Source organism: Bufo gargarizans, chromosome 7, assembly GCF_014858855.1.
Source record: "Bufo gargarizans isolate SCDJY-AF-19 chromosome 7, ASM1485885v1, whole genome shotgun sequence".
NCBI classification, from domain to species: Eukaryota; Metazoa; Chordata; class Amphibia; order Anura; family Bufonidae; genus Bufo; species Bufo gargarizans.
The window spans coordinates 28,463,329-28,488,628 of NC_058086.1; positions in this window are offsets into that span (position 1 = coordinate 28,463,329).

Consider the following 25,300-nt stretch of genomic DNA (forward strand, 5'->3'; position numbering starts at 1 on the left):
TGGCTGTGCAGGCATCAGGAGGGTCCCCGGGCTAAGTAGAACCTATATGAGGTGCCTGGGCAATAGGGGGGACATTATGGGGGTTGGATAACCCCTTTAATGCTTACTTTTTTTGGTAGCTTTTACCATTATATTACAAATTTTCAAATTATTTGTTGTTTGCCATTGCTGGATTCAAGACGCTCAACATTTCTGGTTTCTCTTGTCACTTAGCAGGTAGACAGTTTAATAAAGGACCGGCGAAGCGTCTGCGGATCTGTAGGTAACAAAAATGTGTATTTCTTTATAGTGTGCAGACGGAGATATTTTCAGTGGAGAATCAGCAATATCTCGGCTCAGACAGACGGCTCAACTCCTCCTGATAATATCTCGCATTTCAGATGTTTTGACAGCAGTATCAAACAGCCTCTTCTTTCTCTCCCTTTTCTCACTCTTTTCCTTTGTTTGCACAATCGATTTAAATGCTTTTCACTTTCTCATTTTCCTCTCCGCTATTCTCCGGCACACATTCATTTTCTTTCTTTCTATTTTTTTCTTCCTCTCCATTAAATCAGAATAGGCTTCATCAATAACTTATGGGTTTGCGAGCCCCCAGAACAGGAGGTGAAATTAAAGGGAAAAAGGATGAGATTGCTTCAATTAAATAAACAAAGACGGCGGCCGGATACTCTGTGTTTTCTGCAATGAAACATCCCTCTCTTGTCCTGATAAAAGGCTGGAGACTGGATGTTCTTCTCCAAACGTCTCTTACTGCCGCATCTGTGCCTATTACACAGGAGAATGTTGCAGTGAGGCGTAGACTTTATCGCGGGTCAAAGTCGGAGGAGAGCATATAAAATATACGACAGAGAATAAACCTTGGAAGATGTCATTAATATTCTTCAGAGATCTTCAGATTTTTTTTTTTTTTTTTTGCTGTGTTACATAGTGAATCTGAGTAGACACTCTGTACCATGAGGCAATTTGAATTCTCACCAGTCAGTGGCGTAGCTTCAATGGAGGCAGGCCACGCAATTTCAGAATCCTTTTGTAATTGCATGCAATTAAAAACTTAGTATAGCCAGAGAGCTATTCAATAAAATGTATCTGTATAGCGCCACCTGCTGTTTGTTCTGTTCCGTATTTCTTGTCCACGTCACTGAACTGGTCGAACGTGCTCTGCCACCAGCCATATGTTCTGTTAGAAGCTGTGGCAGTTACAGGGAGAGAGCTGCAGCAGAAAGGACACGCCTCATGAGCTGTGATAGAGCGAGAGCTGCAGCGTAAGGCCTCTTTCACACTACCGTTTTTTTTTCCGTTTTGAGGTCCGTTTTTTGCGCTCCATATACGGAACCATTCATTTCAATGGTTCCGCAAAAAAAACGGAATGTGTTCCGTATGCATTCCGTTTCCGTATTTCCGTTTTTCCGTTGAAAGATAGAACATGTCCTATTATTGCCCGCAAATCATGGTCCGTGGCTCCATTCAAGTCAATGGGTCCGCAAAAAAAACTGAACACATACGGAAATGCATCCGTATGTCTTCCGTTTCCGTTCCGTTTTTTCTGAACCATCTATTGAAAATGTTATGCCCAGCCCAATTTTTTCTATGTAATTACTGTATACTGTATATGCCATACGGAAAAACGGAACGGAACAACGGAACGGAAACGGAACCACAACGGAAGCAAAAAAACTGAACAACGGATCCGTGAAAAACGGACCACAAAACACTAAAATGGACATACTGTAGTGTGAAAGAGGCCTAAAGGACATGCCCCCTGAGCTGCCAATTCTGAAGATAATCTAGCAGAGCAGTGAATGTGGAGATCTCTGGATTCATGTGAGGTCCAGGGCTGGTTCTGGCTTTGTAAGGCCTCTTTCACACAGGAGAGATTTCCGTGCGGGTTCAATGCATGAGGTGAACGCATTGCACCCGGACTGAATCCGGACCCATTCATTTCTAGGGGGCTGTGCACATGAGCGGTGATTTTCACGCATCACTTGTGCGTTGCGTGAAAAATCGCAGCATGCTCTATTTTGTGTGTTTTTCTCACGCAACGCAGGCCCCATAGAAGTGAATGGGGCTGCGTGAAAATCGCAAGCATCCACAAGCAAGTGCGGATGTGGTGCGATTTTCACACACGGTTGCTAGGAGATGATCAGGATGGGGACCCGATCATTATTATTTTCCCTTATAACATGGTTATAAGGGAAAATAATAGCATTCTTAATACAGACTGCATAGTACAATAGGGCTGGAGGAGTTAAAATAAATAATTTAACTCACCTCATCCACTTGTTCGCGCAGCCGGCTTCTCTTCTGTCTTCTTCTTTGCTGTCCAGGAGGAAAAGGACCTGTGGTGACGTCACTGCGCTTATCACATGGTCCGTCACATGGACCATGTGATGAGCAGTGATGTCATCAAAGGTCCTTTACCCAGGTCCTGAAGAAAGACGACAGAAGAGAAGCCGGGCTGCGCGAACAAGTGGATTAAGGTGAGTTAAATGATTTTTTTTTTTTTTTTTTAACCCCTCCATCCCTATTGTACTATGCATTCTGTATTAAGAATGCTATTATTTTAATAATTAAAATAATACAATCTACACAACACCTAAGCCAAACAGAAGTCCGAGTCTGGGTACCAAGCATGCCGATTTTTTTCACGCGCATGCAAAACGCATTAAAATGTTTTGCACTCGCTCAGAAAAATCACTCATTTTCCCGCGACGCACCCGCATCTTATCCGGCCCAAATCCACGACGCCCGTGTGAAAGAGGCCTAAGAAATCTATTGTCATGTATCATTTGCGATGAATATTAATGGCGAATGTTGGCGTCCGTCAAGCCCTTTCTTGGTTTTATGAGACTCTTTTCTTTACGGGCCTTTTGAAATATGCATAGGCGGTGTTACTTATCTTGTTTACAGGGTTCAGTCCTTTCCATTTATTACCATCATAGGCCAAGCTTATTTATGGTAATTCCCAAGAATGTATTGCGGCCTGTTTAATTTAAATTAATGCCGTGACACTTAGCCTTGAATATATGAAACGTTTTTCCCTTGTAACCACGAAGCAAGCAATGTATTTATGATGAGCTATTCATTTTATGATCACACTGAACTATATTTTGATTTATATTGTGACACTAAACTCTGAGGCAAATACAGACTACAGAGATTTCCATGGCATAAAATATGCATTATTTTATTCATTTACAGGAAACTACTTCAATTAGATGCTGATACATAAATATACTAGTTGCAAGTATTAAAGTAACAGAATAACCAGTAAGATAATGGTGAGGTGACAACGGTGCCCCCTGTTGGAAGACTATGGAGTACAGCAGAGGGTATTTGCTTGTCAATGGTTTTATTTATTTTATGGCAGTGGGTGGAGCCTGACAAATGACCGCTTTTAACCGAATTTGCTACCTCTGCCTGAAGAACTACTGGTCTATAGTGGAGATAATGTTGGACATTTTTCAAACAGCGTATTCTAACTTGCATGGAGCTGTTACCGACAGATTTTTTAATAACTGTATTTTTTCACCCTCATCTGTGCAAGACATAGAAACCATAAGTCAGATAAAGGGGTACTCCGCTTAGAAGCTTTCCATTATTTACAAGATAAGGGATAGCTGTTAGACTGGTGGGGATCATTGCATCCCATCCAAATAGAATTGCTGGCTGAGCTAAATTCAGTTTTGGTGAAACTGCTGGACATAGTGAGCAGTGTACTTGGCTATCTCTGGCTGTCCCATAGAACATGAATGGAGAGACAGTGCCTGTTAAAGGGGTTGTCCCATGAAAAATAGTGCACAGTTTTCAAATGAGCACCTGGATCTGAATACTTTTGTAATTGCATGTAATTAAAAATTTAGTACAGTCACGAGTAGTTCAATAAAATGTATCTGTATAGCGCCACCTGCTGTTTCTTCTTTTTCTTATTTCTTCGTCCAGCTCACTGAGATGGCCGCACATGCTCAGTGTCATCCATCAACTGCCTCCTGAGTTGTGATAGGGAGTGTAGAGAAATAGAAAGAGAGTTGAGGGTTAATCGGATCTTGTCTAAATAAATCCAGAAGACCAGAAAAAACTTGAGGCGCCAGAGGATGAAGAGATATATTTAGGGAGGAGACAGAAAGATGGATGGAATAGGACTAGTGGAGGGGCTGTTCAAGGGTTAACCATGCGGACAAGTTGTCTGCATGTAAAGGCAATACAAGAAGAGAGGAGACAGGAAGGTCGAGTGTGGTGGGGTCCCACCCAATACAATCTACTCCAGTAACCCAAAATGAGCGCCAGTTCACTATAGGTAGTTAGGTTCTAGTTATGGGGTTTGTGGTATTTTACCCCAATCTGTAGGAACACCTCGTGGGAGGAATAAAACGCTTGCCCAGGGGATATGTGCCCGTCGTTGAGGGAAGCAAACGGTTAGGTGTCACATAAAAGTTAGAGTACCGTAAAAACTAGCATAAATGATGAGCATGTACTCAGTTCACGAGGGGGGTGGTTCATCCGGAGATACCACCAAACACCAGTAAACCTAGTACCCCCCAGCCTGGATCGCCTCTAGAATGTTTAAGGATGAAGGCAGCCAATCACTCAGGGCTGCCTTAGGCTCGATTTGGGTTACTGGAGTAGGTTGCATTGGGTCTCGTCTCTTCTTGTATTGTGATAGGGAGAGCATGGACATGCCCCTGATCTGCATCAGAAAGGACACTCTCCTTGAGCTGCCAGCTTGATATAAATATATCAGAGCAATGGTATAACCTCTTTAAGGCAGTGGGTGTGGAACCACTGTATCAATCAACAGGTTTTTGGGCTGAACCTAAGGGCGTTATCCTGGAGGTTCCTTGGTATTCAGCCTTTAGCCCCTATATAGGGTTCTAGATGTCGACCCCAGGGGACTACCATACTACTACATCATGGAGTTTCCCCAGTGTAGTTGACTGCTAACCCATGGGTGTCAAAGATGCCAATGAAAAGTACTGAGGAATCAGGCAAAGCTCACGGTCAGTGCCAGACTGAGGTCAGGCAGGCAGAGTTCATGTGAATCCGAGAATCAGTCCAAAAGTCAGGACAGGCAGTGCAGGGTCAGAACAGTGAACAGGTATGGGTCAGGTCAGGCAGCAGATAATCTTAATCAGGGAATCAGGCAGAAGTCAGTAGACAGACAGATTATAGCAAATTTGCAGGATATTGCAAGCTAAAGGAACCTATTGCTCAGACATATCTCCCTTGGGAAAGGTGCATGAAGTACCCACAGGTGTCCAGCTATTGGCTGGGGAAGATTGGTGTACAGGTGCACTGGCCCTTTGAGAACTGAAAAGTGCAAGCACCCTATGAGTCATGGAAAAACACATAGGAGCCAGGCAAGAGGGATACAGAACGGCAGCCCTGCTGCTGGAAGACAGTGACGGATCAGTGGGGCTTGGCCACTGGGCAGAGGCATGGTGTGTGATGTAATGTCTGTGTCCTCCCCCGATGGAGGGACGGCAGTGGGCACAATGCCGCGCCATAACAGATTCTCACTCATCTATCAGTCATGTCCTGTGGATAAGGAATAGCTTCTAACTGGAATACCCCTTTAAGTGGAACAATGAATTGAGTTTTTAATATGGAGACCTTAAAACTATGTAAATGATTTTATGAATTGGTAATACCAGAGGCTCAGGCCATAGCTGTAAAGAGGTGGGGTGCTACTGGCACCAACAGCAAGAGTTGAGCCTCATTCATGCAACTATAATATCATCCAAACTAAAAGTGACCCAAACTAAAAATATCATAGGGAAAGTATTGATGCAATTTTTATGGTCCTTTTGCCAAGGTAGGTCGTAGCAGATAGTCTTACTAATGGTGCAAGTTGTGGCTCTGGTGGTGATAGCACTCACAGATAATTGGGGATCCTGCCTGGTGTTGGTTAGGGTTTCCTTGATCCTGAATCACTTTAACCCTATGACCCACAACGTTTTTGGGTCATGGAGTCATAGCACAGACAGTAAAATCCACCAATGGAAGACATTCTGAGAAGGGAATTAAAAGAACACCAGGGGCCACCATAACAGACTAGACACAAGACCATTTTTGAAATATGTTTCAATTTCATTTTTTTGAAGTTGTGTGTGACCTAACAGAGAAATTAAATATTTATTGTGGGTTTAATCTTTTAAACGAGGATGGCACTATGTTGGCAGTAGACTACCATTATCTACAAGGAAGAAGAGAATAGAACTGCCACCAACTTGTATACCAAGGCAGGACAGGCTTCTGTGTGGACAGCTGAGCTACAAATCCGTGTAGGCACATCACACATGAGATTTGTGTGTATAACTGAGCATGGAGGAATAGAAAACTAAATATTTGCTCTCTGTGAAAGGAAAGCCTAGCTTTGTCCCTGGAAAATAATACATAATTTGCTAAACTTTCTCTACATATTGAGTGAAAGATCACCGCAAAGCTATGACCGAATTTTTACAGACAGTGTAGTACCACTGTAGCCTGTAGGTGAAGCCACCATCGAGAAGAAGGATTTTGGGAAGTATAACACTACATTAGCTTTATTAAAATAAGTTATTATTTCTAACACACCATTCATCTTAATTATGCTTTACTTGTTTATTTTTACAGTTTCACATTTATGGTTCAATAATTTTAATAAGCCCATATTTTCATGAGTAAAGACACCATGGAAATTTGTTGTTTTATTCAGGGTTTTATAACGTTTTAGGGAATCAGTGGGATGTGGGCATATAAAGAATGAAAAAGATGCCTTCTTTTACCTTTTTTCTTGCTTAAAGGGCCAGAAAAAAGTTCAAAAAAATTACAAATAGATTTTTTTTTTTTTTCAAAGAAAGATGCTGTGATCTTAAGATGTTGTGCTAGTCCTGGCAGGATTGCATACAGACCTTATATAGCCCCATGCAGTCGACCACTCGGGAGAGCATGGAGGATGGAGTGGTAGTTGTGGCTCTGGTGGAGTACTCACAGATAATTGGGGATCCTGCCTGGTGTTGGTTAGGGTTCCCTTGATGTTGGATGTTTTGCCGGGAGCAAGGCAGGACCGATGGATAGTGGAGACAATGATCAGGCTAGGATTGAAGTACAAAAATACCAAACTTCCAAAAAGCACAATTTGACCGGCTAAGCGAGGCAATTGGCCTAACTAACTGGGACAAAGTCCTTGGGAATCAGAATGCAGCCACAAAATGGGATATTTTTAAAGTCATCCCTAAACTATAATTGTGAGAGTACATACTTTATGGGAATAAAAGGATGAGGAACAAGAAAAAACCAAGGTAGATAACTAGAAATATAAAGGGAGCAGTGAATGACAAAAATAAAGCATTTCAATTGCTAAAACAGGAAGGTAGTGAGGAAGCATTGAAAACTATAAGGAAAAAATAAAATGTGTAAAAGACAGATAAAAACGGCCAAGCTGAAGACAGAGAGATTAATTGCCAAACAGAGTAAAACCAACCCTAAAATGTTCTTTAATTATATAAATGGTAAAAAGTTTATACCAGAGAGTGTTGGCCCATTGCAGAGTGATGAGGGAAGAGTTGTAGATGAGGAAAACGCAAAGCTATTAAATATTTTTTCTCCACTGTATTTACTGAGGAAAATGAACTGTCAGATGAAATGCAGATTGTAAAAAAAAAAAAACTCCCCATAAAAAGTGGTTTATCTGACCCAGGAAGAAGTGCAGTGGTGACTTAAAAAGATTAAAAATAGACAAATCACCGGGTACAGATGGCATACACCCATGTATTCTAAGAAAATTAAGTAATGTAATAGACAGACCTTTATTTCTGATATTTAGGGACTCTATACTGACAGGGAGTGTTCCACAGGATTGGCGCTTAGCAAATGTGGTGCCAATATTCAAAAAGGGGTCAAAATCTGAGACTGGAAACTATAGGCCAGTAAGTTTAACACCTGTTGTGGAATAAATTGTTTGAGGGTTTTTTAAGATTCTAGAGTATCTCAATAAAAAATAAGCAAATAACGCCATATCAGCATTGCTTCATGAGTGATCGGTCATGTCAAACTAATTTAATTAGTTTCTATGAGGAGGTAAGTTCTAGACTTGATCGCGGCGAGTCAATAAATGTTAAATATCTTCACTTCTCCAAAGCATTTGATACTGTGCCGCATAAATGGCTAGTACATAAAATGAGAATGTTTGGACTGGGAGAAAATGTCTGTATGTGGGTAAGTAACTGGCTCAATGATAGAAAACAGAGGGTGGTTATTAGCGGTACACACTCAGATTGGGTCACTGTCACTAGTGGGGTACCTCAGGGGTCAGTACTGGAGGGGTCACTGTCACTAGTGGGGTACCTCAGGGGCCAGTATTGGGCCCTATTATCTTCAATATATTTATTAATGATCTTGTAGAAGGCTTGCACAGTAAAGTATCAATTTTGTATATGACACTAAACTGTGTAAAGTAATTAACACTACAGAGAACAGTAATATATATATATATATATATATATATACATACACACACACACACACTACAGAGGACAGTATGACGCGCATACAGAGACAAGCGAACGCTCATTGTCGCGCGTTCCCGAATGTCTATGTACGGGAACGCGCGACAAAACGCCCCAAAGAAGCTCATGTACTTTTTTGAGCGTAGGGCGTTTTACAGCGCGATCGTACGCGCTGTAAAACGCCCAGGTGTGAACCAGGGCCATAGGGAAGCATTGGTTGTCATGTGTCGAGCGTTTTACAGCGCGTTTGAACGCGCTGTAAAACGCTCAGGTGTGAACCCAGCGTAAGACTGGGTGAACAAGTGAATGTGTAAACTTCCCTGCTTAATAGTAAGTATTGGAGTCATGTATTTGACCCTGTTCACACATTCACCTGTTTGCCTAGTCTTAGTGCATTTAGTAGTGTGCTGCTACTTTTTTGTTTTTCTACATTGTTGCCTGGTAGCTTGCACCTGCGATTGCCTCTGGAGGTGCTGTTCCGCTTTTTTGTATATATGTATAATAGAGGAATAGGCGTCCTCTTTGGAACTTAGCACTCCCCGCCCACCCGCTGGTGCTTTTAATCAGAGTAACAATGGAGTTGAACACACCGTGTTAGAGTAGGTCCCATCTGATAAGAAGCTACCTTGTTGTCTGGTAGGTAGGCCCGACATATATTTCATCAATTATATGCGCTAAGAGCTTCTTCCCTGCTTAATAGTAAGTATTGGAGTCATGTATTTGACCCTGTTCACACATTCAGCTGTTCACCCAGTCTTAGTGCATTTAGTAGTGTGCCGCTACTTTTTTGTTTTTCTACATTGTTGCCTGGTAACTTGCACCTGCGATTGCCTCTGGAGGTGCTGTTCCGCTTTTTTGTATATATACACACATACATACACACACACACACACACACACACTACAGAGGACACTGTACTGCTAAAGATAATCTGGATAGATTGCAGGCTTGGGCAAAGAAGTGCAGATGAGGTTTAACACTGACAAATGTAAGGTTATGGACATCGGAAGTAATAATGCAAGTCACCCGTACATACTAAATGGTAAAACACTGGGTAACGCAGACATGGAAAAGGACTTCGGAATTTTACTGAACAGCAAACTAACCTTGTGGGTTTTAGACCTTCTCAGATGTCTGTTATCCTTCTCTCTGGAGTACTTTGGTAGTATAGCTGCTTTCTGGATAGTTGCAGGCTCAGAGACGAGGGTTCTATAAATCTGGGCCTAGTTGTGCAGGAGGTGGAACAGACACTGTCCATACGATTCCGTTAAGTGTGTAAATGTAACAAGTTACATTTAAGTCAAGAAACATTGCATTAACTGTAAATATGAATTAACCCTTTGCAGTAGTCCTTCTGGGGTACTGCAGCCATAGCAGTCCTGTGGTCTGTCTCTATGGTAGGTGTGCCATTGGGCGCACTTACAGGAGAGAGTTCATTCTCCCTCATTGTGTCAGTGATGTGTATGCCGACCTGGCTGGCTGTATCTGTTTCATAGCAAACGCCGATCCGGCAGCCTGTTCTGGTAGGCTGTTCTGGCATACATGCTGGCTGTTGGCTGGACAAAAACCATGCAGTCGTTTTTTGTCCAGCTGAAACACTGCATTTATGCTGGAAAGCGACCAGATCCCCACTAGATCCTATTCTAGTCAATGATGATCTGGAGGTGAATGGAAGTATCCTGCAATCCAAGCAGGTTGTTCTCTACAGGAACAGACTGTCGGATTTCATAATGCTGATGTGAACATACCCTAAGCCAGCCATCATATAGAAGGGAGCTGCCTTAGCTATGGAACTTGGTCAGACAACCAACCCCCTTCGTACATATCACTGACATTTAGAGGAGTTGGAAACTCTCTCCAGTGTCAAAGTCTATTAGTAAGTTCAATGTATCTTCATTTTAAAGGAATTTTCCCATGACTAATGTAAAAAAGGTAAATCAGACATTACACAGTACATGACAACCTCTTTCTTACAAAGCTAGAACCAGCCCTGTACCTCACATGGATCCAGAGATCTCCCCATTCATTTCTCTTTTAGATGTATATCAAGCTCACAGCTCAGGGGGCGTGTCTCAGCTCTGCCTATCACAGCTAAGGGGGCAGTTGAAGGATGAAACTGAGCATGTGCGGCCACCTCAGTGAGCAGGACAAAGAAATTGGAAAAAGAACAAACAGCAGGTGGCGCTATACAGATACATTTTATTGAATAACTGGAAAATTTTTGATTACATGCAATTACTAAAGTATTCAGATCCAGGTGCTGGTTTGAAAACTGTAAAATACACTGCTCGCCACCAAAATGATTTCATTGGACCGCCTTTAGCTTTGATTCCGGCACGCATTCGCTGTGGCATTGTTTCGATAAGCTTCTGCAATGTCAAAAGATTTATTTCCATCCAGTGTTGCAGTAATTTTTCCCCAAGATCTTGCATTGATGATGGTGGAGTCTGACTGCTGCGCAAAGCCTTCTCCAGTGCATCCCAAAGATTCTCAATGGGGTTGAGGTCTGGACTCTGTGGTGGCCGATCCATGTGTGACAATGATGTCTCCTGCTCCCCGAACCACTCTTTCACAATTTGAGCCTGATGAATCCTGGCATTGTCATCTTGGAATATGCCCGTGCCATCAGGGAAGAAAAAACCCATTGATGGAATAACCTGGTCATTCAGTAGGTTCAGGTAGTCGCTGACCTCATTCTTGGAGCACATACTGTTGCTGAACCTAGACCTGACCAACTGCAGGACCCCAGATCATAGCACTGCCCCCACAGGCTTGTACAGGAGGCACTAGGCATGATGGGGGCATCACTTCATCTGCCTCTCTTCTTACCCTGATGCGCCCATCACACTGGAACAGAGTAAATCTGGACTCATCCGACCACATCACCTTCTTCCATTGCTCCAGAGTCCAATCTTTATGCTCCCTAGCAAATTTAAGCCTTTTTCTGGTTTGCCTCACGGATTAGTGGTTTTCTTACGGCTACACAGCTGTTCAGTCCCAATCCCTTGAGTTCCCTTCGCATTGTGCTTGTGGAAAAGCTCTTACTTTCACTATTAAACATAGCCCTGAGGTTTACAGTTTTTCTTCTATTTGATTTCACCAAACGTTTAAGTGATCGCCCATCACGATCATTCAGGATTTTTTTCCTGCCACATTTCTTCCTCGAATCCGATGGGTCCCCACTATCCTTCCAGTTTTTTAATAATGCGTTGGACAGTTCTTATCCCAACGTTAGTAGTTTCTGCAATCTCCTTAGATGTTTTCTCTGCTTGATGCCAATGATTTGACCCTTCTCAAACAGACTAACATCTTTTCCACGACCATGAGATGTGTCTTTCGACATGGTTGTTTAAGAAATGAGAAGCAACTCATTGCACCAGTCGGGGTTAAATAACTTGTTGCAGCTGAAAGATAATCTCCCAGGCAGTAATTATCCAATAGGAGGCTCAGAACTATTTGTTTAGTTAAATCCAGCAACTTTTTTTTGGGACAGGCAGTGTATTTTTAGTGAGACAACCCCTTTAAGAAGATTAAAAACCTGTCGAGGGAAGCATACGTACCTGCTCCATGACACTGGTTTCTTCACTGTGCTTTGTTCCCTGCATATAAGCTGGTAAGTTCCATTCCGGTTGCCAAAAACTGCCAACCGTACCCTTTCTGCTGGTGAGCAAGGTGTATAGCAAGACATTACATTGCATTTACATTACAAACCGTTAGGGTCCATTCACACGTCCGCAAGTGTTTTGTGGTCTGAAAATTGCAGATCCACAAAACACGGACACCGGCCATGTGCGTTCCGCATTTTGAGGACCGCACATGGCCGGCACTTTAAATAGAAATGCCTTTTCTTGTCTGTGTCTGCGTCTGTTCTATTTTTTGTGGAACGGAAGTGCGGATGCGGACAGCACACTGGGTGCTGTCCACATCTTTTCTAGCCCCTTTGAAAATGAATAGGTCTGGATCCGTTCTCCAACATTGCGGAACGAATCCGAACCCATTTTACGGTTGTGTGTATGGACCCTAACAGTCACAGTACTAGTACTACCAGGTCTGGGGTACTACATAAACAAAAGGTTATTTTTGATGACACATTCCCTTTGAGGCCCTATGCATACAACCGTGTACGTTTTGCTGTCTTTTTTTTTTTTTTTTTTTTTTTAAATCTTTTTATTTCCATTTCATACAATAAATACTTCCGTAACACAACATTATCCCAACAATACATATGAAAAAGTTATTAACAAATGGTGGTTACTGTTCATCTTTCATTTCTATTCTTTTTCTTTCTTTCACCCCATTCCCGACCACCTCCCGACACCCACCCTCCCATTACCCCCCGCGTGGAGAGAAAAAAGAAAAAAAAAAAAACAAAAAAAAACCTAGAGTACCCAATTTTTCCAGACCTGGTCGAGATTTGAAAACTTTTTAGTATAATTCTTCATCCCACGTTCTTCTTTAATTAACTTGTCTATTGTTTTCCTCCACTGTTCCACCGTCGGTGGATCTACCTTTATCCATTTCCTAAGTATCAGGATTCTAGCCTGGAATAATACTTTATTTAAGACCAATCGTATATTTTTATTTAATTTCAAGTGTTCAGTTGCCCCTAAAATACAAATTACTGGGTCATTTGGTACTCGGACCTTCAGTAACAAAAACACAGTTTCCATAATTTCTGTCCAGTATCTATGAAGCTTGGGACACCTCCAGAAACAGTGTATCAAATCGGCTCTCTCTTCCCGACATTTTGAACATTTATCTGTTGGTCTCACCCCCATTCTTTTTAACATCCATGGAGACCGATGCAGTCTGTGTATTATAAAAAATTGTGAGATCTTATGCGAACCCCTATCCGAAATTGTCGCGTAATTTCTAAGGGCATCGCTCCATTTTTCCTCTGTGAAGGAAACTAAGTCTTTCTGCCATTTCTTCGCGGCAAGCATTGTAGTTGTTTTTCTTTTTTCCTCCATCAAGATCTTATATCTCCTTGCAGTTATTCCACCTCCTTCCCCTGCTGCAATAAACTTATCTAACGTATCTGATGTTTCCCTTCGGTATCTATCCCCCTGTACCGCTATCCGCAATGCATTCCTAAGCTGGAAATATTTATACAAGTCCCTATGGGGGATCCCAAATTCCGACACCATTATATTAAAGTCCTTCAGCTTATCTCCCGCAAAAATCTGTTCTAGGTATTTCACTCCTTTTTTTTCCCAATCTATATAATCCCTTATTGTTTCCAATTCCTTTAAATTAAGATTTTTCCATATCGGTGTATATTTCAAAAACCCTTTAATCTCCAATAGTTTCTTAATTTCCCCCCACACATATTCTAACTGGTTGAATATCCTATTACTAGTATTTTTTTTCCCAAAAAAACCTGACTCCAACACCTCTAAGTGATTAAATTTTTCTATTTATTTCTTGTCTACCCACCTCACTATCTAAGCTATCCTTTATATTCCCGTATTGTGTTATTAAATAGTAGAAAAATAGATTAGGAAGCGCTAATCCTCCTTCTTTCACTGGGAGCTGAAGGACTTCCTTCTTTATCCGAGGGACCGCACCCTTCCACAAAAAATCCCCCATTAATCTATCAAATAGTTTAAAAATATTTTGTGATATTCTTACTGGGGCATTTTGCAATACATAAAGTATCTTTGGGAGGAAGACCATTTTTATTAAATTTACCCTGCCCTGCATTGACAGTGGTAATCTTTTCCATATGTGTATTTTAGTTCTTAGTTCTTTTATTAGAGGGAGAATATTTAATTTTTCATATTCTTCTATGTTCCCGGAGATTTGTATACCGAGATATTTGAAATTTTCGTGCCTTTTTAAAACATGCACCCGTGTGTCTCTCTGTAGTTGCCCCTCTCCTAATAATAACATGTGTGATTTACCCCAATTAATATTTAAACCGGAGTAGAACCCAAACTTATCTATTATCTCTACTATTTTATTAAACTGTTCCCCAGTGTTTTGCAAAAAAAGTAAAATATCATCTGCATACATCAACAATTTTTCTTCTCCACCCACATATGTAAAACTTTTAATCTCCCTGTCATTCCTTATTATATTTGCCAGGGGTTCAATTGCAATTGCAAATAGCAATGGGGAGAGAGGGCATCCCTGCCTTGTACCACGTGATAGGGCAAACGAAGGGGATAAGCTCCCATCCACAACCACTCTAGCCCTGGGGTTACGATAAATTAGCTGAATCCACCCTATAAATCCTTCCCCTATGCCAAATCTCCTTAATACTGCCCATAGATACTCCCATTCGATGCAATCAAACGCCTTTTGAGCATCCAATGAGAGTATCGCTTTATCCCCTGCATCTGATCTATTGGCTTCAATATTAAGGAATAGTCTTCTTATATTGGAGTATATTGTTCTACCCGGTATGAAACCTGTTTGATCTTTATTTAGTATTTCTTTAATAACCTTAGAGAGCCTGTCTGCTAGAACTTTTGCCAAAATTTTTGCATCTGTATTCAAGAGGGATATAGGCCTATATGAGCCAGGGTCTGTTTGTTCCTTCCCCTTTTTTAGAATTAATGTAATAATTGCTTCCTTCATAGAGCTCGGTAGATCACTTAATTTTCGGGCCTCATCCAATGTTATTTTTAATTCTGGAACTAATACCTGTGCGAAGGTTTTATATATTTCAAAGGGCAATCCATCTCCACCTGGTGCTTTCTCGGATTTGACCTTGCCCAGAGTTGAATTTATATCTGCCACAGTTATTTCTTTTTCCAGAAATTCTTTTTGAACCTCAGAAATCCTATTAAAAGCAATCTTATCTAAATAGGAATCTAACTCTTGTTTTGAGTATTGTACCCTGGACTTATATAACTCTTGGAAGTAGTCCCCAAACACTTTTTTTATATCTTCAGGTACCGTGAGTAATTTTCCCATTTAATCTTTAATCACTCCAATCCATGATTTCCCTTTTTGGTTTCTGACTATATTTGCTAATATTTTTCCTACCTTTTCACCCACCGAGGCCAACTTAATCCCCTGAAGGAGCAATTCTTTCCTACTTTTTTCTAATTGATATAGCCTCCGCTTTTCTTGTTCTTCCTCCCAAACTCTCTTATTAAGTACAGTAGGGTGTATCATACATACCATTCCAGCCTCTTGTAATTTTTTTTCCAATGCCTTCCCATTCTCTCTAGTATTTTTTTTCCAATAGTTTACTTTTTTAAACAATAATCCCCTCAAAAAAGCCTTAAAGGTGTCCCAAACCACAAGTCTACCGGCAGAACCATTATTTTCCATAAAAAAGAATTTCAACTCTTCTATTATACTCTCTTTATCTGAGATTAATAATAACCAATGGGGATTGAACTTAAACAACAGCAAAGTATTATTTTTATTCAGATCCAGCTCCATTACCATTGCACTATGGTCCGATAAAGCCATGGGTATATACTTTATCCTAATCCTATTTTGAGATATTAAATTTTTATTTCCCAGAATCATATCTATTCTCGACCAGGTTTGGTGTGTTTTTGAGTAACAAGAATAATTAATTTCATCCGGGTTCTGCACCCGCCAGACATCTACCCAATTAAATTCGTACACTAATTTGCGTAACTCTACATTTTGGGCTCCTCCCCTTCCGCTAGACATCCTATCCTTGAGTGGATCCATAACCGCATTATAGTCTCCGACCGCAATCAACATACATTCCTGTTTATTCAGCATAAATCTATACAGTTGGTACAAAACATCTGATTTATAAGGTGGTGGAATATATATATTTGCAAGTACAGTTTTTTTCCCCTCTACATAGCAATATAGAAAGATGTACCTGCCGCGATCATCAGCCTCACATGCCAGGGCCTCAAACTTAATTTTATTATGTATCAAAATCGAGACCCCTCTAGAGTAGGTAGTATATACCGAATGATATCCCGCCACCATCCATCTCCTCTCCAACCACCTGACTGATTCTTTGTCTAAATGTGTCTCCTGGAGGCAGATGACTGCTGGCAGGAACCTCTTGATCCACTCAAGGATAGCAAACCTTTTAACCCTCTCGCGGAGCCCTCTCACATTCAATGAAAGAACCCTAACCATCTATCCAGATAGAGAAAAAATAAATAAATAAATAAATATTTATTCTCTCCACGCCCCACCCCCCCCAACCCCTCCATAATAGTCCCCCCTTCTGCTGGTCGGCAGTCCGGGCGACTCCATATCTTAGCATATTAGCACCTATCGCCTCCTCCACCCCAACCTCAGAGACCCTCCCCGTCTGCCCACTCGCTAACTTCCTCCGGAGTCTGAAAAAAAATGAACTTGCCATTGTTTTCCACCCTTAATTTTGCTGGAAAAAAAAGGCTATACTTTTTACCTGCTTCCCTTAATCTTTTTTTTACCGATATAAACTCTCTTCTTTGTGCATTAGTACTGAATGAGTAGTCTGGAAAAAGTTTAATCTTTACCCCCTGTATATAGTATCTTTCCGAGGTTCTAGCATCGGCTAATATTCCATCTCGGTCCTTAGATAGTAGACATTTCACCAATATCGGTCTGGGATAGTCTCCTGGTACCCTATTTTTTGTGGGGATCCTGTGTGCTCTTTCGATGGAGAACAGGGGAGAGAGAGTACCTTCTCTACTGTTTTCCCTTAACCATCCCTCCATAAAATCGGTACAGTTATCTCCCTCCGCTCGCTCTGGAATCCCCACACATCTTATATTTGACCTTCTTGATCTATCCTCCTGGTCTACCAATTTTTGTTCCATCTTAGCGTTTGTCTGTTTTAAAGCTATCACTTCCTTCTCTAATTTCTGAACAGATTTCTCAAGGGGGGGGGGGGGGATCTTTTTTTCCATCTCTTGCAACCGCTGTCTAACTTTTTCCATCTCCGCTCGTATAACCATAACATCTGTCTGTACTGCCCCAAGCTGGGTTACTAGATTGCCCATAAAATTTTCCATCCGTGAGACGGTACAGAGTATATCCTGCACCATTTTTACATCTGTTTCTGTATATGTCACTGGGGGTCCCCTCTCTGCCTCTCCCCCTTCGACTGACGTCTCGTGCGTTAGGCCCTGCGGTCTAAAAACTACGATTTTTTCTTTTTGTGGGGATCTTAGCCACGGTGAATTCGGGACCAGATATTTGTTTAGGCCCGATTGTTTAGACCCACTTTCTAAACCTGCAGCTGATCTCCTAGCGGTGTTTCCCCCGGGGGCGCGCAGTTCCTCCCTTTTCTTGGACGGCATTTCAGTTCTCCACAGTTTTTTTTTCTTTTTTTTTCCTTTTTTACCCTTCCCCCCTCCCTTCCTCCCTTCCTTCCTCCTCCCTTTTCCCTCTCCCTCCCTCTCTCGATACCAAAACGGTTTATGAGCCCGAAGGAACAACTACAAATATAACCCCCCCTTCTAAATTAATCACAATCAAAATATAAACAATAAATCTTTTTCAAACAATAATGAAGGAGATCGATTCAATATCCGTCCAATACGGAAAAAATCATTTCAAAAGGAAAAAACGTTAGTAATATTAGTAATGTTAATTAAAGCTTTAACCGGGAGAGGTGGATTTCTTGCAAAGTTGTAACACACGAATTAAGATCCGGCGTATCGGAAGGTGCAAATAGTTAGTTAGTTCATTAAATCCAGAAAGGACAGTGTCATTAATTCTACAACCAGGGTGAGAACAGGGTCATATATCCTTTTTTTTTTTTCCTCCCTTCAGTCCACAATATCTTCAAACCGCATATCCATCCGTGCAACCATAGTCACCGTGGGAAACCAACCCTCTATCAGCTGCCATCACCGGGGATATCGCCCCCACTACTTATATACCTTCACAGTAGAGGCAGACCTAAGGGCAAAGGCTGAGTATAGGTTGCGGTGGGAGGCAGTACAAACTGTACCCCCCAAGTTAATCACCCCTGGCGATCATATATTAAAGTTAAGAGGACCTGTCATTCAACGATATCGTCGGACAGTGCAGTCCAGGTTATCCGGGTCCGCCTCTCCCACAAAGGCAACTGGGGCAGCAGGAATCCACTCCAAAAAAACTGTAGCGTCCTGTGGAACCCTTTATGCACCCTTCATTTCTCCAACATCCCAGCTCCTCCACTCATCACTCCTCTCCTCTCACAAGACAGCCGACACAGCAACTCACCACCCGATATCCCCTTGCCTTGCAGAGCGGAACGGAGGTCAGTATACAAACTCCGGCATTAAGGTGAGGGCAACCTCGACATTGCGGCGTCTCAGACTTTTCGGCCCGTCAGCTGTTCGGCAGTTCAACAATCCAACGAGCGGCGGCGGAACGGAAGCAGCGGAAGCAGGGGAAAGCAGGGCAGCCTCAGCATAACGGTATCTCCGACTCTCGGCCCATCAGCTGTTCGGTGGTGCGGGCTGCAGGCGGCCAGCGAGCGGCGGCGGGGCAGAGGCAGGGGAGGAGGAGGAGGCGGAGCCCTAGCGTCCTACGTCAGACGCTCTCTCATGCCGCTTACGTTTTGCTGTCTGCAAATCGTGGATCTGCAAAATACAGATGCGTTCCATGTTGCTTTTGCAATTTTTAGCGGACCCATTGAAGCTTCAATGGGTCTGCATTTTGCGGACAAGTATAGAACACTATCTTTTTGCAGAACAGACATACAGATCCGGAAAGCACATGGATCATCTGTGTACTTTCTGCATCCGTATGTCTGTTCCACAAATAGGAAGACTACGCCTCCAAAATTCGAACCACTGTCCTATTAAAAACAATGCGTTCACAAATAAAATGCAGATGGCACGCAGAGGTGTCCGTATTATCCAGATCCGCGATTTGCGGACTGCACAACGGATACGGCCATGTGCATGAGGCCTAAAGGTCAGGTGTTGACTTGCAGTGCAACCACCCATAGGTGGCACTAGAGAGTCCACACAGAATCACTTCAAGCAATCACTAAAGATGGAGAAAATAACATTTTTTATATGATTAAGAATATTAGTTTTCATATTTTCTGACTATGAAGCTAATGTGAATCCAAGGAGGATCTAAGGAGGTTCTTCATGTTAAACAAGTTGCAGAGTATGGGTGTACGTACTCAAGGGCGGATTGGCTGTAGACCCTACAGGGAAATTTCCTGGTGGGCCGATGCCCCAGGGGGCCACCCAAGTCCTCCTCTTTTCTGGTGACTGGGTACATAATGAGCTTTCACCAGTAATTAACACTGTGAGAAACAGGTACCTAGTCAGCGACCCCATGTGTCCTCCTGAATTCAACTACTGTGGCCCGCACCTCACCTCCTTTAAAGTTCCCACTTTAAGTTCCCAGTCCGCCCCTGGGTGTACTGCACTGGTACGTAACCAAAGTGCCTTGCTGTATGGGATTCAATGGTTGTGTTGCAAGGTAGGTGTCTTCTTCCATTTCAACAGCAGATGGCAGTAGAGGACACTGTATGCGCTCAGATAAATACTTTTGTCTATGCAGATGTGATCCGTACATCAATCACCGCTATAACGGTTCCATATATAAATTAATTGTTTTTAGGGGTGGTTTAGTGCCAGCCTCCGTTCTCTCTTTTTGCATTCTCTGCTGAATTTTTTTTTTTTTCTCTAAATGGTTTTTATTGTAAATGCAAAGGAGAATTGACGGCCTGGTGTGTTAGTCTTATTTAAATCCCACATTGCTTGCCGCACGCTTTATTTTGGTGATAGAAGCGGCTCTGTGCTGAACCTGCTATGCTCTAGACAAATGGAGGCTATTGATCCAAAAGGAAATAATAGCACAGACATAGCTGCTGCTTTATAGTCCCCGGGGCCTTCCAGTATCTCGGATCGCCTGCTGGATTGCTGGAATCTATGTGTGGTTATACGGAGGTTTCAGAACGATCAGGATCACCCTCTGGATTTAAAAGGGTTTTACAAATGTTTAATACTGATGACGTATCCTGAGGATAAGCCATCAGTATCTGATCGTTGGAGGGTCCGACACCAGGAACCCCTGCCGATCAGCTGTTTGGCAAAATGCAGCAACCCTCAGAGGGGTAGAAGTTCTGCTCACCAGTTTTGGTTGTGCAGTACTGGGCACAACTCCAGAGTTGGGGGAGAAGCATGATAGCGGTGATCGGTGTAGCCCAAACTATCTGAGACCCCAGAGACAGGCTGCCAGTGGAAGGGATGAATTGCGTGGGACTGTTTCCATCTAACTTTAGGACTGATAGTTTGTGGGTGCAAAACATGACCAGAGGTTGGATGATAGAAATACTTTTTATTGACATAGCACCCCTTTATCAAGTCTACTCTTGGTGAAGGATCTCCTGGAGGTGCGCCGCTGGAGCGCGCAGTCAGGCAGAGCTGTCACAAGACACGTGCAACGTCTTAATGTGTCTTGTGACAGCTGTGCAAGACTGCGCTCTCCGGCAGCGCACCTTCAGGAGATCGATCACCAAGAGCTGACCATGTACCCCGAAACGCGTTGTCAATAAAAAGTATTTCTACCATCCAACCTGGGGTCGTGTTTTGCCCCCAAAAACTATCAGACCTGAAGTGAGACAGAAACAGCCCAGGAACATCATCCCGCACAGAACAGCTGTTTGAAGAGACCGTGGCGCTCACTTCTTAGGCCAGTGACATCACAGCGTAGCCCAGTCCCATTCAAGTGAGCTGCAATACCATGACCAGCCATTATACAATGGCAACCTGCGAAGAGGCTGATTGGCGGGAGTGCTGGTTGTCGGACCCCCATAAATTAGATACAAAGTATTAAAGGGAGTCTGTCACCTCCAAAATTGGTTTCAGAGTAAGCATACTGTTATCCATGTAGAGTAGGCGCCCCGAAACAGAACCATACCTTTCATGGCCAAATCCAGCTCTCTCATCCTGAGAAATGCTTATTTTTATTTTTATGCAAATAAGGCCTCCCCTTGTTGTGTAATTGACAGACCCTGAGATTTCGCGGGTGGTAGCGATGTGAGACACAGCATAAGATGATTGCACCAAGGTGAGGTCAAGCACAGGACTGGATCTCACATGCCGGTCCCGGCTTTGCAGACACCTAACTGTCTTAAAAAGCCAGCTAGAGTGTAGTAGGTGTCTGTGTTAAGGTGATTCTGGCAGGACGCATGTTTACGACCTGTTTGGGAGGACAGGTCGACGATATCCAGGACCTGAACTCTATACGAGGTACCTGCGGCCCTGTGTGAACTGAACACCAGGACTTAAAACTAAGGTGTACATGTACAGTGCAAGAAGGAACTTCAAAGATGGAGTCCACTCAAGAGCTGAGGGGGGCTGTAGCTGCCGGGTGCTTGCTATTTTATACAGAAAGAAGAGTCCACGATTGGCGATAATGCCAATCGTGAACATTTAACTCCACAGATGCCAGGGTCAATTGCTGTCCGAACAGTCCCCTCCTCTCCCCTTTTACAATTTAAAAAATAAAAATAAATAGATAAAAAATAAAGCATCCCTGCTTCCCAAAAAGCTTGAATGATTAAAATATTTATCCTTTACAGTAAACACTGTAAAAAAATATTTGAAATGGACAATTCAATTTTTTTTTGTTACTTAGCTCCTTAAAAAGTGGTAAAAAAAAGTCACACAAATCACCTCCCAACAATGAGCCTTCTCACAGCTTCATAGACGTAAAAAGTTATGGGGTCAGAATTTTGCGATGCAAAGAAATTGCTGTATTTTTTAAGTTAAATTTTTTTTAAGTATTACAACTAGAGTTGAGCGAACACCTGGATGTTCGGGTTCGAGAAGTTCGGCCGAACTTCCCGGAAATGTTCGGGTTCGGGATCCGAACCCGATCCGAACTTCGTCCCGAACCCGAACCCCATTGAAGTCAATGGGGACCCGAACTTTTCGGCACTAAAACGGCTGTAAAACAGCCCAGGAAAGGGCTAGAGGGCTGCAAAAGGCAGCAACATGTAGGTAAATCCCCTGCAAACAAATGTGGATAGGGAAATGAATTAAAATAAAAATTAAATAAATAAAAATTAACCAAAATCAATTGGAGAGAGGTCCCATAGCAGAGAATCTGGCTTCCCGTCACCCACCACTGGAACAGTCCATTCTCAGATATTTAGGCCCCGGCACCCAGGCAGAGGAGAGAGGTCCCGTAACAGAATCTGGCTTCATGTCAGCAGAGAATCAGTCTTCATATCATAGCAGAGAATCAGGCTTCACGTCACCCAACACTGCAACAGTCCATTTTCATAAATTTAGGCCCAGCACCCAGGCAGAGGAGAGAGGTCCCGTAACAGAGAATCTGGCTTCATGTCAGCAGAGAATCAGTCTGCATGTCATAGCAGAGAATCAGGCTTCACGTCAGCCACCACTGTAACAGTCCATTGGCATATATTTAGGCCCCGGCACCCAGGCAGAGGAGAGAGGTCCCGTAACAGAGGATCTGGCTTCATGTCAGCAGAGAATCAGTCTGCATGTCATAGCAGAGAATCAGGCTTCACGTCAGCCACCACTGCAACAGTCCATTTTCATAAGTTTAGGCCCAGCACCCAGGCAGAGGAGAGAGGTCCCATAACAGAGGATCTGGCTTCATGTCAGCAGAGAATCAGTCTGCATGTCATAGCAGAGAATCAGGCTTCACGTCAGCCACCACTGCAACAGTCCATTGGCATATATTTAGGCCCTGGCACCCAGACAGAGGAGAGGTTCATTCAACTTTGGGTAGCCTCGCAATATAATGGTAAAATGAAAATAAAAATAGGATTGAATGAGGAAGTGCCCTGGAGTCCAATATTATATGGTTAAGGGGAGGTAGTTAATGTCTAATCTGGACAAGGGACGGACAGGTCCTGTGGGATCCATGCCTGGTTCATTTTTATGAACGTCAGCTTGTCCACATTGGCTGTAGACAGGCGGCTGCGTTTGTCTGTAATGACGCCCCCTGCCGTGCTGAATACACGTTCAGACAAAACGCTGGCTGCCGGGCAGGCCAGCACCTCCAAGGCATAAAAGGCTAGCTCTGGCCACGTGGACAATTTAGAGACCCAGAAGTTGAATGGGGCCGAACCATCAGTCAGTACGTGGAGGGGTGTGCACACGTACTGTTCCACCATGTTAGTGAAATGTTGCCTCCTGCTAACACGTTGCGTATCAGGTGGTGGTGCAGTTAGCTGTGGCGTGTTGACAAAAGTTTTCCACATCTCTGCCATGCTAACCCTGCCCTCAGAGGAGCTGGCCGTGACACAGCTGCCTTGGCGACCTCTTGCTCCTCCTCTGCCTTGGCCTTGGGCTTCCACTTGTTCCCCTGTGACATTTGGGAATGCTCTCAGTAGCGCGTCTACCAACGTGCGCTTGTACTCGCGCATCTTCCTATCACGCTCCAGTGCAGGAAGTAAGGTGGGCACATTGTCTTTGTAGCGTGGATCCAGCAGGGTGGCAACCCAGTAGTCCGCACAGGTTAAAATGTGGGCAACTCTGCTGTCGTTGCGCAGGCACTGCAGCATGTAGTCGCTCATGTGTGCCAGGCTGCCCAGGGGTAAGGACAAGCTGTCCTCTGTGGGAGGCGTATCGTCATCGTCCTGCCTTTCCCCCCAGCCACGCACCAGTGATGGACCCGAGCTGCGTTGGGTGCCACCCCGCTGTGACCATGCTTCATCCTCATCCTCCTCCACCTCCTCCTCATCCTCGTCCTCCAGTAGTGGGCCCTGGCTGGCCACATTTGTACCTGGCCTCTGCTGTTGCCAAAAACCTCCCTCTGAGTCACTTCGAAGAGACTGGCCTGAAAGTGCTAAAAATGACCCCTCTTCCTCCTCCTCCTCCTCCTCCTGGGCCACCTCCTCTTCCATCATCGCCCTAAGTGTTTTCTCAAGGAGACATAGAAGTGGTATTGTAACGCTGATAACGGTGTCATCGCCACTGGCCATGTTGGTGGAGTACTCGAAACAGCGCAACAGGGCACACAGGTCTCGCATGGAGGCCCAGTCATTGGTGGTGAAGTGGTGCTGTTCCGTAGTGCGACTGACCCGTGCGTGCTGCAGCTGAAACTCCACTATGGCCTGCTGCTGCTCGCACAGTCTGTCCAGCATGTGCAAGGTGGAGTTCCACCTGGTGGGCACGTCGCATATGAGGCGGTGAGCGGGAAGGCCGAAGTTACGCTGTAGCGCAGACAGGCGAGCAGCAGCAGGATGTGAACGCCGGAAGCGCGAACAGACGGCCCGCACTTTATGCAGCAGCTCTGACATGTCGGGGTAGTTGTGAATGAACTTCTGCACCACCAAATTCAGCACATGCGCCAAGCAAGGGATGTGCGTCAAATTGGCTAGTCCCAGAGCTGCAACGAGATTTCGCCCATTATCGCACACCACCAGGCCGGGCTTGAGGCTCACCGGCAAACAGCTCTCCGCCTGGGGCCCAGCTGCCACTACATTTACCCAGTGTGCAGTTAGGGAGATATAGCGTCCCTGGCCGTGCTTACTGGTCCACGTATCTGTGGTTAGGTGGACCTTGCTACAGATGGCGTTGCGCAGTGCACACTTGATTTTATCGGATACTTGGTTGTGCAGGGAAGGCACGGCTCTCTTGGAGAAGTAGTGGCGGCTGGGAACAACATACTGTGGGACAGCAAGCGACATGAGCTGTTTGAAGCTGTCTGTGTCCACCAGCCTAAATGACAGCATTTCATAGGCCAGTAGTTTAGAAATGCTGGCATTCAGGGCCAGGGATCGAGGGTGGCTAGGTGGGAATTTACGCTTTCTCTCAAATGTTTGTGAGATGGAGAGCTGAACGCTGCCGTGTGACATGGTTGAGACGCTTGGTGACGGAGGTGGTGGTGGTGGTGTTGGTGGTACATCCCCTGTTTGCTGGGCGGCAGGTGCCAACGTT